At 32.8% G+C, this 14,469-nt stretch overlaps 1 protein-coding gene across 1 annotated transcript in view; it reads right to left on the minus strand.

Moving 5' to 3' along the window:
- The window catches only part of LOC132751612 (uncharacterized), an 82,294-nt gene extending 71,942 nt beyond the window's left edge, over positions 1–10,352 (minus strand). The window contains exon 1 of the mRNA XM_060741799.1: positions 10,088–10,352. The gene's annotated coding sequence lies outside the window, so the exon portion shown is untranslated. The remainder of the gene's footprint in view (positions 1–10,087) is intronic.
- Positions 10,353–14,469: the final 4,117 nt, after the last annotated feature.

Genomic DNA, 14,469 nt, shown 5'->3' on the forward strand with positions numbered 1-14,469 from the left:
TCAATATGGTGATCATTTCTGTGAAATATTTTAAAATCCGACTTCTAAATAACGAAGTTATGGACCGGACACGATTTTGCTGCAAGGTCATGCTGTGACCTTGACATTCAAAGGTAAGGCGACCCAAATATTGCGCGAGACAACGTCGTCTCAATATGGTGATCATTTTCTGTGAAATATTTTTTATAAATTCCGACTTCAAATAATGAAGTTATGGACGCGGACACGATTTTGCTGCAAGGTCATGCTGTGACCTTTTGACCTTCAAGGTAGCGAGCCTCCAAAATGTTGCGTGCGACACAATCGTCTTCAATATGGTGATCATTTCTGTGAAATAGTTTTAAAATCGGACTTCAAAATAAAAGTATGGGCGCCGGACAAGAATTCGGGACGTACGGAAACGGACGGATGTACGGATGTACCAAAATTTGATGTTTATGAGGCAAATCAGCTCATAAACACCACCTGGACCAACGTCCATAAGCAAAATAAGCTCATAAAAACAAAAAAATAGCTCTTAATTTGAATTTTATGAGTTTATGTTCTTTATTTAACTACGGAATGAAGCTCATAATAATCAAATGTTTGCTCAGACTGACGGAAGGACGGACAACCTGACGACTATATGCTCCCCTGAAATTTTTCGGGGAGCATAAAAATGTTTCTTGGTTGCTTATAAACTTTTAAAGAAATTCATGTTTGAAATTTGTCTTTATTTCTGTGAATTATTTCCAACTGATTTGTACATTTTTTATTTGATAACCAGAATATAAGTATAAATATAGTAAATATTCTACTAATTTGTCTATTAAATATATTTTCAGATTATTCAAGACAAGCGTTCATATATTGATGAATTCATTAGATTTACAAGGAAGAAACTTTTATTTGCATACAGAACAGCTGTTTTATAATATTTTTTTTTTATTTTGAAACAGATTTTTTTCATAGTTATCCTTCACAATTCACGTCAAATGATTTATTTTGTCATATGGTTTATTTTTCATTTTTTTCAAAGAAAGTACTATACAAATTTAGTTGTTTATATTTTCAATATGCAATTTATAATGTTATTAAAGAAAATAGATTTACATTGTATTTATAATATTCCTCTTCAGAATCATTTTTCTTCTTACCCATACATGGACTGTAGTTAAAGACCACGCACATAACAAAAATATACATTCAAATTCTATTTGTTTTTGAAGATTGAGGGTTGTAACAATTATCAACAATGTAACCAGTCCTGGTAATGGGAAAGTTTGAAAATAAAGTTTTTTCAATTATCACTTGTTTACCTGGTAATTTACCCCCTCAAAAGTAATTAAAACTTCAAAGAAAATTTAAGTGATATGTAAAAAATAATCATCAGTTACTTTTTAATTTCGCATGAAACTGACTCAAACTGTAAAGATTTTTTACATTAAAAAATATCAGAAATATCTTTCTACAGGCATTCAAATAAAAAGAATAATTAGAATATACGAGTGACATTAAAAAGGCCGGAATCGAGACAGCCACACGAGAGTACATTACTGATGTTACATTACGATGATTGTCTAGTTCAATGCACCGACATTTGAAAAGAGATTTACAAACAAGAGCCCGGTTTGAGCCGGGTGATGCTCCCCGAATAGGTTTTGGACACAGGAAAGTACACCTCTTGTAGTTTCAGAGTAATGTCCCTGGAAAAAGTTCAAAGTGCAAATAATTCCAAAATTAGACCAAGCAGAGGTTACTGTTTCTTTTGCCACTGCCACTTCTAATCAGAATTGATCTAATCAAACCCTACAAAGTTTCTTGTTGATATCTATTATGGGGTTTCCGGGAGTTAATGTCCCGGGACAACTTCAAAAAAGTAAAAATAAAGAGGGCAATAACTCCAGAATTAGGCACGGCAAGAGGGTTATGAAATTCTTGTGCCACTGCACATCTAACCCATTTGAAGATAAATATTCTACCTACAAAGTTTTCATGTTGATTATCTCTGATAGTTTTTACAGGCTATGTCCTGGGACAAGATTTTTCTAAAAGGGGAGATAATTCAAAAATGAGCTTGGCTTAATAGAGTTATGGTTCTTTTGCAACTGCAACTTCTATCAATGACATCTATCTACCCTACAAATTATTTCATCTTGAATATCTCTTATAGTTTTAGAGTATGTTCCGGACAAAGTTCAAAGTGTAAAATTAACAAAGGGCAATAACTCCCAAAATTAGGACAAAAAGGGTTTTTTGTTATAATGCACTGCACACTACTCTCCCATCGAGATCTATTTACCTACAAAGTTTCATGTTGATATCACTTATAGTTTTTTAAAGTTATGTCCAGGACAAGATTTTTTCTTTTAAGGGGAGATTATTCAAAAACCGGGCAAAATAGGAGTTAATGGTTCTTTGACACTGCACCCCCCTTAATGCCCTCTATGACTGTATGAAGTTTTAAACAAATTATCTCCCAAGGGTTTTTAAGTTATGCTCCGGAACAAGACAACGGACAGACAGATGGTACGTACTCACATAGTGGTACTTATGTGACTTTTCCTTTGATCTTTTGGGCCATTTTTAGTCACACAAGGCTTAAACAAGAGCGATCAGTAATCACATGTGTCGCCTCATGATGGCCAATTTCATGTTGGGACAAAGTTTGTGACAGACACACAGACAGACGGACAGTGCACAACTAGACTTGGTACTGATCATTCCTGTAAAGTTTGGATAAAATTGCACCAGTAGTTTATGAGGAGTAGTCCGGACAAGCTTTTGCGTATCTGGCAACACACAGAAAAAACACCTTTTTATCAAAGGGCCATAACTCGGCCAAAAATCATTCAACCCGAAAACCTGTGCAATATGCGCAAGGACTTGAGCTACAGATCAATCCTGTAAAGTTTCATTAAAATTGCTTTAGTGGTATAAGAGAAGTAGTCCGGACAAACTTTAAAAATAAAAATTATTAAAGGGCCATGACTCTGACAAAAATCATTGAACCGGAAAATGCTGATAATATGCACAACTACCCTTGGTACTGATCATTCCTGTAAAGTTTAGATGAAATTGCATTAGTAGTTTATGAGGAGTAGTCCGGACAGGCTTTTGTGTATCTGGCAACACACAGAAAAATACACCTTTTTTATCAAAGGGCCATAACTCGGAATGAACCTATTGTTCTCTTTTTTTCTCTTTACTGTTACATAGCCCCTAAACCCAAAATGTTTGCTCGGACAGAGGGACAAGGCGCCGACTATATGCTCCCCCGAAATTTTTCGAGCATAAAAAATAATAATGATATAAATCGATGGCTGAACACAACACTGGTCTAACTTGATTTTTACAAAATTTCAAGGAGGCTATAAAAACTTTATTAATTCTATAAATTAGACATTTTTGTTATTTTTTTTTTAGATTTTTATATCCATATAAGTTAAAATTTTAGTTAAAAGGAGTTTCAAAAATTAATATTGGTAAATAAAAAAGATATTTGAAAATATATGAGTTAGATCAGTTTTCCATTTATAAATCACCAAATTTCAATAACTGGTCTAATTTGACATAGCCCTATGTTGCATTTACAAAATAGGTTCAATTAGGCCAAAAGAATAATCAATAAGTGCTATGTTTGAAAAAATAGGATGTTATAATAGGAAAAAGCTATAACTTCAACCATATTTTAGTATGTTTTTAAAAGAAAACAACTTTTCTACGGAAACCGACATATTAATTTATACAAAATTGACAATTATTAATTTTGCATAACATACTAGAAATCAGTTATTTTATCACATAAAATTATTTTAAAAAAATCTAATTATAAAGTTTCAGTTCAGAATGAATATTTTGTAGACAAGATAAGATTTATTTTTATATTAAGCATTATTCGATGTAACATTAAAATTGAAGCACATACTCATAACTGAAAAATAGAAGCATGTATATAAAACTCGCAACTCTTATTACACAGACAATTTGATTCAATACTAACATTATTTTTGCCTATTGGATCTTCATTTATATTTTCAAGTTTATTTATGTAGTTAGAATTTCAAGTAAAATGTTATTTTCAGGAACAGTTTGCATAAACTAAACTCCAAGTTGCCAAAGAAAAAACTTTTGCCTATCTTTGTAATTTAACTTGGCATGGCACTTGTATCTATAGTTTTGTCCACTTCCTTACACTCAATTTTTTGTCAGATTTTTAAACATAATTTTTTCCCATATTCCTATTACAGTAATTCATTTCATTTCTCTTTTATCTATCATCATTCTTACTTTTTTATCTTATATTTTCCCTATTTAATAACTATTTTCTATATTACATAAACCATCATTTTAACCATTCTCCACTTGCCAGCACTCATCACCAGCATAATGATATCAAAAACCCTGATTTCACCTTCAAAATGATTAACAGCATTTTTATCACCATCATCATCCTCGGCTCTTATATAAACAGCATTGTCTCCACTAGCCCTTATTAACCAACATTACTATTCTGAGTGCTCATCTCACCACCACTATCTTCCTCACCACCTATATAAGCAGCATTGCCACCAAATTAGAGCTCATTACATTAGTATCGTCATCAATCACACCTTTATCACCAGCATTGTCATCCTCAGCACTTACATAACCAGCATAGTCCCCACTTACTATGATATTACCAATATTGTCCCCACTACACTTATAATACCAGCATTGTTCCACTAACTATAATATCACAAGGATTGTCCCAACAACTATAATACCACCAGCATAATCCCCACTTACTATAATATTACCAATATTGTCCCCACTTACCCTCATATCACCAGCATTGTCCTCACTATAAACTATGATATCACCAGCATTGTCCCCACAAACTATAATATCACCAGCATTGTCCCTGCTAACTATAATATCACCAGCACCGCCCAACTAACTATAATATCACCAGCATTGTCCAAACTAACTATAATATCACCATGATTGTCCCAACTAACTATAATATCACCAGGATTGTCCCCACTAACCCTTATAATTACCAGCATTGTCTCCACTAACTATAATATTCCCAGCAATGTCCCCACTAACTATTATATCACTAGCATTGTCCCCACTAACCCTCATATCACCAGCACTGTCCCCACTAACTATAATATCACTAACATTGTCCCCACTTACTATAATATCACCAGCAATGTCCCCACTAACTATACTATTACTAACACTGTCCCCACTAACTTTAATATCACCAGCAATGTCCCCACTAACTATACTATTACTAACACTGTCCCCACTAACTTTAATATCACCAGCAATGTCCCCACTAACTATACTATTACTAACACTGTCCCCACTAACTTTAATATCACCAGCAATGTCCCCACTAACTATAATATCACTAACAATTTGTCCCCACAAACACTCATACTACCAGCATTGTCTCTAGAGGTGTAACGATTCATCGATGCATCAATACATCGCGATCTGCCCTGTCCTCGATGTATGCATCGTAATGAATTTATAAATTCCAATATATCAGGATGCAATACATATTTCACCATCCGATGCATCGATATAGCGGATAAGTATCGCAATACACTGATAGTTTATATGGTATAATGAAAAATACCATTAATCCTTCAGTAAAAAGTAAAAATCCTTTAAGTAATAAGTAATGTAAATTGTTGAAAGATCAAAACTTGAAAATAAGTTATAATAACAAGTTGAAGAGTTTATTGTTTTGTTATTGTAATAGTTTTATATTACATTCGTAATTATGCTGTGAACAAATGACCAAGTTTGTTATATAGATAAAGTATGAAAGTCTGTATTGTGATACGTATTGCATCGAAACATAAGAATCGCAATATGCATCGCATTTTATCTAAAGTATGCAATACATATCGTGAATCGCATCGTTTGGAAATGCAAGTATCGTGATATTTATCGTGACTGAAAAAAATGGCAATGCACAGCCCTAATTGTCTCCACTAACTATAATATCACCAGCAATGTCCCCACTAACTATAATATCATTAGCATTGCTATGCTATCACCAGTATTGTCCCATCTATGATTCCACAACCATTGTCTCCAAGAGTACCCTCTTTTTCAGCATTGGCCCCACTAAATATTATATATCACCAGCACTGTCCCCACTTAAAAATTTCTTTTCTTGTTGTGTTTTATGTCGCACTTACACAGTAGTCTCAGGTCTTATGGCAATGCTCCAGCTTTACCAGTGGAGGAAGACCTCAAGTACCCAAGTTCTGTTGCTTCAAATTTGTAACATCCGAGGTTAGCTTATAAGGAGTTTACACCGGCTGCCGGTATAGGCGGTAATATATAACTTGAGGGTAATTTATATGGTGGTAAAGAGACACACAAGTTTCCACTACAAGTTACCTGAGAGCTAGATATTCCTGTCTGTGACAACACTTTATGTTTGATTTTGTTTCTCACATAATTTTATTACATATCAAGAAATTATGATAACTTATACTTTCATTTAACACTTTTCTCATATAGTAGCAAATGACTTTACAACTTCATTTGTTATGGCAAAATGATGTCATCTTTAGAACACAATTCATTCATAAAAGGGGCTTGGGAATGACATCATTTAAAAACAATGACTTGTCTTACATGGGGGATGTAAGACAGGTTTTTCTAGCACCGGTGTAAACAGTAGATAATCCTATCTGATAATTATTGCAAGAAAAAATCTTTCCTGTTTCAGCGAAATATGACCTCAATTGTGTTGGTGTGCCATAAAACCAAACAAACCAAAAATTTAATTCAAATGATTACAAGCCTTATACATACAGATACTTAAAGAAACTTCACTGAGGTCCAAAGGCATAAAAAACTTAAGATTAATTGAATTTCTGAAATGAATCAACTCGGGCCACATAAACAAAAAGATACACAAGAGATACAAAGAAATTATACTTAACATGAAGTCGAAAATTTTATAATGGTTCTATTAGTTTCTAATTTGAGTTTAAACCTGCATTAATGTGCTTTTCAATATCCGGTCATTATTTTATAGTTTAAATAACTGCTCTGAAAAAACTTAGCAAAAGATCTGAACGTTTAAGCAAAGTTATTTGTCCAGACTTTCATCAAATTGAACATAAATCTCAACTCCCATGATGCCAAGATAGGAGTCCCTTTAAGAAGAAGCAAATTGTATAAAATAATTATAAAATCGTGAAATTTTTAGAGGGTGGGAGATCTTGTTTCATCAGTATTAATAGATCACTAGGATTAAAAAAAAAAGAACAACAAAAAACAACACAAATTGTCTTGTAAATAATTATCATCCACAGTGAATTAAATTATTTAAATATTATAATAAATCTTTTTGAAAGGTTAATTTGCTATTATTTTTTATTTCAATCTTATATGACTATGTAGAGATAATATAGCAATCTTAAACTTATAACTGTTCCTTGAAAACAAAATAAAATTAATTAAGAGCCTTGGATTAACAATTCTGCAATTTTGGCAACAAAAATGGGTAAAATGTAGAAATAAGTATTTAAGAATTTGCCAGACCTAACTTAATACCTGCAAATATAACAATACTGATTTTTATTGTATTGAAATTTAACAGCAACACTGTGCTAACTGGAGTTAGTACAGTGTTATCATCCAATAAGTAAATTTGATTAATGCAACACAGTTTTAACTTGAGTTAGCTCTCTGTTGCATTTAAGTTATACTCACATTTGAGATAGAGAAAAATGCCAATTGGTAAATAAAACCCATAAAATTTCACAATTATTTCTAATATTTTATTTACTGATGTATTTCATGCAATTAGGCAAAAAAATGCAAAAAAGTCATTTTTGAAAAAAAATCAAGTAAGACCAGTGTTGCGTTCAGCCATCGAAATGATGAAGGAAATTTAAATATTCTATGAATATGGCAATATTGACAATATCAGCAATATTTTGTACTAAAAAAAAAAAGAATAAATTTACTTCACATGTTGAGCCAATTGTATAGCCTGCAATGCATTACCCATAAAACAATTGTGCGTCAATTAATTTGACTACATAACCCAATAAATCTTAAATATTTATATAAAAAATGTAAATTTACTGCAGATTTCGTCAAGTTAATATTTTAATTGTCGTTGCGGACAGATAGTCTGTATCTTTAAAAAATAAATTAGATATTTGAATTAAACAAGTATTTTTCTTCAAAATAAACTTTAACTTTCCAAAATCGGATAATAAATGGAAAAGCTATATGGTATTTTGTAAAGTAGGTATCCGAGGCGAACGGGCATTTGCGCTTAGTGCCGGTAAATTATCGATCGGTGTACCTTTATCAAGTGCCCGACAAGATATTAAAGCATTTATATAGGGTTAACTGGGAGAGTCCGATCCCTGTTTATAAATCCGTGTTAATATGAAACAATATTATAATACCAAATCACTAATAAAATTACTTATTCATCAACACCTTTTCACAGCTATTTTAATCTAATCAACACCTTGATTCTTGAGTAATGAATTAATAACACCTCAGTTATTTCTGATAGCAAAGTTATGCAGATGTGTATTGAACTCTTTCTTGATTATACAAAAGTATGAAATTTAGCAATTAAAATTCAATTTACATTTTTATCTCATAAATTTTATTCTTATTTTAATACTGTATCAGTGTTTTTTTTCTTTATATAACTGATACCGAAAAACGGCACTGTTCCCAATAGAAAATAGACAACAAATTTCCCAATTATTATTAATGACTGATAAATTTCCAAAATAACACTGAAAATTTCCTCAAAAATGGGCAAATTTAAAAGTAAACAAAAACAAAATGCCATTGAAAAGTGAAAGGCAATTAAAACCAAGTATAACCACATGAGTGATATTTGTACTACTTTTAGTGTTTCACACCTTAACATTCATTATTTATGTTCAATTGTTATGATTATCAATTTTTTTTCAACCTTAACCCATTACGTTATATACACGCCTTTAAACGCCTTTTTCACCCCCCTCCCCCTTTTTGGTGTCTCAAATGGTGAAAAAATGCCTTATTTAGGCCCCCAACACTTGTTTTTGTTTGAAAAATGTTGTTAAAAAAAGTGACCTCTTTTCGGCGCGGCCCCCCAACCAAAAGATACATCAGGGGGTTGCCAGAAGGGAGATGTGCCCCCTTCTGTTTGGGGGGTTTGAAGGGGGCGGAGTCCCCCTCATCGCCAAGAAAATTTTGGACTTGTGAGAGGCTATAAATGACCCCTGATTGATCATAAGGTAATGTGTAACCAACGCTGAAAAGCATTTGACTCTATCTCAATCCATTGAGAAGTTGCAGCACTTTGAAATCAATTTTGATGGAAAAAATCAACGCAAAATAGTGATTTTTGGCAATTTTGACATGTCCCCTCATTGCCATGGTAACAGAAAATTTAAGTCTGAGCATGTTGTTGCAAGGGCAATGGTCCAGTCAACATTTGTGACAAGTTTGATTAGTGTTGAAGCAGTTTTTATAGTATTATAGCAATTTGAACTTGTAACGGGAGACTTTTCAATGAAAACAGCCATTTTTCACAAAATGCTCATGAAGTAATGGGTTAAGAAGAAAAAATAATCATTTAAGTTAATAATACATGGTTTTTAAAGTGTTTATTATGCATAATTTTCATGTCGTCCTAGATACAAATTCCTAAAGAATGTTTTGTATCTTACGTAAAATTCCCAATTTGAGTCAAACTTATGGATTTTTTTCCCAATCTGTCCGGTACCGGCACCATTCCCAAAGTAGGGGAAAAACACACTGCTGTATTATCAATTGATATGAATTAGAGAAAAATATGTTATTGAAGTATTTAGATGTTGAATAGATGGGTAAGTTTATAATTGATATAATTACAAAAAAATTATTTTAGCACATTCTGATATTTTTATTAGATCTAATGTATACTTTTTGATGTGTTTAGTCATTGAAAATAAGTAATTTATTTATTAAACTGTTAAACATCAGGGGCTACACTGAGGTCTGACAGGTAATTTGGTGTCCAAAAAAAATGTAAACAAATTTCCTCACAAATCACAATATTATAACTAAAATAACAATAACTTACACTTTAACCAACCCTCTAACAACAATTATGCGAGAAAATGCATTTTCACATCAGCTTTTGATGCAAAAATGAAAGTTGGTTTTCCCAGACATGTACAGAAGTTACCCACAATTCATCGGGTATGACTAAAATACGCAACGGACATTTTTGGAACAACAGAGTAAACGGGGTAAAAAAGTATATTGATTTTTTCTCAACACTCTAACCTATCATGTTTATATAACTTGAAGAAAACGAAGAAAAACTGTATAAAAGATAATCAAGGTAGCAATTTTGTTGTCTTGGAAAATCAAACGCCAGCGAAGCGGACATTTTCTAGACAAAACGGAAAGATGTACAATTATTTTCATTGACTTTTCAGTTTCAATTTCAACATTCTAAGGCAAACATAATGCATCGGTGATATTTATACTATAACGAGCACAGTGTAATCACACTAATAAATGTATTTAACGCTATCTATAACATATTTAAATCAAATACAGTTAATGACATGTCTCATTTCATTTGATTGTTTGTTTTTGGGATGGAGTGCATGGGGGTTACGTCACACAAAACTGTGTAGGTCATTTTGGCGACTCTTCAGTTTTACTGGTGGAGTAAGAACTCAGGTGCCCCCTTTGCAAAATTGTTTCTGGCACAACAGGCCCGTCGTCACGATTTTGTGAATGGTGCGGCCAACTTTGTTGCTTTGAGCCAGAATCTAGGGGGGTACGGGGGCATGCTCCCCCGGAAATTTTTTTATTCTAGGATGCTCTCAGGGGCGTTTTCCCGTATATTTGGCACAGTTTACAGCCTGCCGCTAGTACATGTTATAGTAATATATTATGTCAACGATTTTTTACATTTTTAAGTGCGCCGTAAGTTTTAAGGGTGAAATTTAAGGTTCGCATAACGGACGGACAGGTGTACATAAAAATGAATACAGTACATGTAATTGATATTTGGCAAATGAAAAATAAACAATAACTGATGTTATAATTCTGTAGATGCATTTTTATCTGATAATTATAAATAAACAAATACAAGAAATATTACAGCTACGTGGATTATTGTATAACATAAATCACACAATGGTATAGGCTTAAATAACAATCGATGACATGATGGAAGAATAGTACATTACGAGTCACTAATAACCACTTTCTGTTTAGCAGTAACTTGTATTTTGTTCACAATAATCTTACACAACACAGAGTTTCAGTTTATGTAAATTTTCCAAAAACACATCGCCATCGTTCTCTGGTGGTAATGAACTCATCGGCAATAACACGTTAGTTAAGTGAATCTTCTCTGTACTTATGAATATGTAACACCATTAGATTGTTCAAACGTACTTGAGACATTGTCGATCTCAGGTATGTCTTTCTTCTTCTGAGCAAAATTTCTAACAAAATCTTAAACAACACAACGACCTCAGAGAACAGTGCTCGTTTTAGCACTGACTGTTCTGACACAAATTTCAAAACGTCAGGTAGAGTAATGGTACTATTTTCTGATTTGTCAAAATGTGAACGTAGCAGGTAAGGCCTTAGCTGCACCTCTAAGATGTCTCGGTTAATGTCGTTACCATAGGAATTTCAAACAAAACCAAGTTCTCTAGTGTACTCGGTCTTCAAAGGTTGTGCGACCTTAGTACGTAAATCCTCCACGTTCTGAAATACGGGATATCCCGGTTGGTCAAATCTCTCTTTAACACTGGCCATGGCAAGATCGATTGCAGGCTAGAACACGGTTGCCGTATACAATCAATAAAATGTTATCAAGTTCTCGGAGAATTAAGGCATACTAGTTTAAGATTTTCATAATGCATATTGCAAATCTGATGCACTGTTTTTTTTTGTTATATCATAATATATATAAAATTGATAAAAAAATGTACTCACAAATGTTCGTTTTGGAAACGAAAATGATATTGGTTGATTTGGTTCCGATGGAATTGTGTCACACATAATGATAGTTTGCTATCTTAATTTTTTTAGCTACTCATATTAAGATACTTGTATGTGAACTGAAGTGATTTTTTGAGAATTGTCATGTTATATTTTAAATAAACATAATATATATATATATATACTGTCCGAAGCCACGTCGATGTCAATTAATGCCAATTAAGATTAAGAACTTAACACTTGACTTCGTAGGACTCCTACATATACCTGGTCAATTAACAGTGACCAGTTGTTTCTTCACGTCAAGTTTGTATATTACCGCGCATTACATAAGGGGCCAGTCAAGTGTCAAATTGCTTATCAGCGATGCGTGTTTTTTTGTGGTTTTTTTTACTCATTTTTGGCCAAAATATTGGTCCGGCCAAGGCCGGACCGGCCGGACCATCGACGACGGCCTTGCACAAACGGGCATCTGTGTATGTAATGAGTGACGTTTCGTAGGCTATCTTGATAGGATCGTACATACACGTTCCACACACAATTACATCACATTCATAGCATAGGCAAAATTAAATCCACGTTCCCTGTTGTAACAATATGAAACCCCAGAAAAAAAAACCTATGAACCAGCTTCTGAATGTGGCATTTCTATCGTTATTCCACAAAAAGCACCCCCCCCCCCCAAAAAAAAAAAAAAAAAAAATGAGTACATCAATGGGCTTGTTCTGGAGTGTTAGAAACTATTACATTGTACCTGCACTCCAGTTACGCACTGTGCATGTATATGAATTCGATTAAGCTCTGACATGTTTTAAACAGAAAAGTCTTCAAACTATGATACAATAAATGTTTATGATTCTATTAGAAACTTGTTTAGAATTTAATGATTTTTCGGTGAAAACGATATAGTTTACTTGTACTACAGATAAGATCAAAGTGCTGAAGGCACTGAAGAAAAAACCGGATAAACTAACACATTTTCACTCCAGTTTCACAGGTAAATTAATTTTATATGTCGCGGTTTACATCTTAATATCAGCTAACCTTTGCTTTTTGAGACTTTTGTTTTTGAAAATAATCTAAACGAGTAAAATAAATCCTCTTTTATGGGCAAATAATTTAATAAGTAGCATCCCCGATTTCTCTTTCATAAATTGGCTTTAGCAAATTCTTTTTCTATTCAAATATGAAGAACATTGTGTTAGTGACGTGTCTTCTACTTGAAATCTTCCTGGTGTGTTTTTCGGTAACAGGAGGAAAATGACTGTTCATTTGATCATGACTGTGAAAAATCATGTTTTGTGAACCAATTTATCCTGCCGATAAAGATTTTGCAAGCAATCTGGTGGTTTATGTTCTAGTGCTTACACTTAGTATTTAATTCCAAAGAACATTTATTAGGAGACCTTTAACATTTGATTACGGTATAATCACTATAACCGAAATACTTGGGAATTATTTTTAATTCCTGTTACTGTGAAATTTTTCGTTCATGTGTTTAAAATACTTAATTATAAGTAGCTTTATAAATTTTCAAAACGATATCCAGTATTTCCGAAACAATTTACAAAGGATTTTAATACACAATCTTATAAATCTTAAAGTATTACGAGAACCACCCACCTAATCTCCAGAACATACATACGAAAAACAAGATAAATCAAAAGGCTGATAGCTCTGTGGTATTTTCTGATCTTTGCAATCTAAATCGCACTGTATAACTGTATTATTTACCTGAATAAGTTTATTTTTATGTACTATAATTCTTCTTGCTTGGTACTAGAGTTTGATACATATAGAATTTTGCATGACTAGAGTTTCATCAAAAAATCATTTATGTTCTTTTTTATGACAGCCACACTTTATCCTTGCATATCGTGGCTATTTCCTTAACAAAGAAGCTTTATAAAAAAATAATTGCCTTGAATTTGATTTGAACCCCAGACACACTAAACGAGCGCGTTACCCTTGCACCAGATATACGAACAATGCCTGAATAAAATCAAGTAATACTAAATTTAGATTTTCCATTGCATTTCGGGTTTGTAATCCTTATTAATTTCGAGTTGTTTTTTTTTGTTCAAGATAAACCTGTTGTTTAACATTGATGTAAATAATTTAACAAAAATCTTCACGCCAAAACAGTCCGACATGTATATATTCCACTACTCGACAGTCAGATTTATTTGTGAAATACGCTCTCGACATCGCTTAAAATAGCATTTTCATTAATTAAAATGATATTTATCAGCGTAATTTGTGAATGTGCATTCATTGACAATTCTATATCCCGAAGCTACTTTTAAACTTTGAATGCGTTGTAATTTGTTGGATACTTATAACAAAATGAAAATATTTCTTTCTTTTAAATCGCTAGTTTTCAGCTGTTTTAAGAACTGCTTGTTGTTAGGTTTGTCGAGAAACCGCTGTGTCAGAGATTGAATGTTAGCTTTGTATTTCCTGATCTTCAATGAATGCAACACCCACACG

Source organism: Ruditapes philippinarum, unplaced genomic scaffold (genome assembly GCF_026571515.1).
Source record: "Ruditapes philippinarum isolate M1 unplaced genomic scaffold, ASM2657151v2 ctg3272_1_1_1_1, whole genome shotgun sequence".
Classification (NCBI taxonomy): Eukaryota; Metazoa; Mollusca; class Bivalvia; order Venerida; family Veneridae; genus Ruditapes; species Ruditapes philippinarum.